This window comes from Belonocnema kinseyi, chromosome 10 (assembly GCF_010883055.1).
Source record: "Belonocnema kinseyi isolate 2016_QV_RU_SX_M_011 chromosome 10, B_treatae_v1, whole genome shotgun sequence".
Lineage (NCBI taxonomy): Eukaryota > Metazoa > Arthropoda > Insecta > Hymenoptera > Cynipidae > Belonocnema > Belonocnema kinseyi.
In genome coordinates, this window is record NC_046666.1 from 99,836,839 (window position 1) to 99,837,952 (window position 1,114).

The window sequence follows — 1,114 nt, forward strand, 5'->3', positions numbered from 1 at the left end:
ACAAGGGTGCCTTCCCGCCCCCATGAGACATCGGAAAGGGATCGAGGCTCGACTAAAATTATTTCTATTACAGTCAAAGGTTTCGTCCCCGCCCATCACGAGACGTTGAAAAGGGGCAGGGTTTGACCAAAATTATTTCTGTGAACAGTCAACGGGAAGTCTTCTTGACCTCCTCCGAACGAGGCGTTGAATAGGGGTAGGGTTTGACCAATATCACTTCTGTGAACATTTAAAGGGTTAGTTCCCGCCCACCACGAGGCGTTGGAAAGGAGTAGGGTATGACAAACATTACTTCTGATAACAGTCAAAGGGTTCCTTCCGTCAACCACGAGACATTGGAAAGGCGTAGGGTTTGCCCAACATTAATTCTATGAACAGTCACAGGGGTGCCGTCACATCCAAAAGAGATGTTGGAAAGAGGTCTGTTAACAGTCAAAGGGTTGGTTCCCGCCCACCACGAGACGTGGGAAAGGTCGTAGGGTTTGACCAACATTACTTCTGTGAACAGTCAAAGCATTTGTTCCCGCTCAGCACGAGACGTTGGAAAGAAGTAGGGTTTGACCAACATTATTTCTGTGAACAGCCACAGGGGTGCCTTCTCGCCCCCACGAAACGCTGGAAAGGGGTCGTGATTGAACTAAAATTATTTTGGTAGCATTCAAAAGGTTCCTTCCCGCCTACCGCGAGACGTTGGAAAGGGGTAGGGTTTGACCAACATTACTTTTGTGAACAGTCGCAGGGGTGCCTACCCACCCCAATGAACTCTCGAAAGGGGTAGGGTTTAACCAACATTATTTCTATTAACAGTCATAGGGGTGCCTTCCCGTCCCGAAAAGACGATGGAAAGGGGTCGGAGTTTGGCCAACATCAGTTCTGTGAACAGTTAAAGGGTTTGTTTCCACCCACCACGAGGCGTTGAAAAGGGCTAGGGTTTAAGCAACAATATTTTTTTGAACAGTCACAGGGATGTCTTCCTGCGTCCCAAGAGACGCTAAAAAGGAGTAGGGTTTGACCAACATGACTTCTTTAACAGTCACAGGGGCCCCTTCCCTCCCCCACGAAACGCTGGAAAGGGGTAGAATTTGACCAACATTAATTCTATGAAGAGTCACAG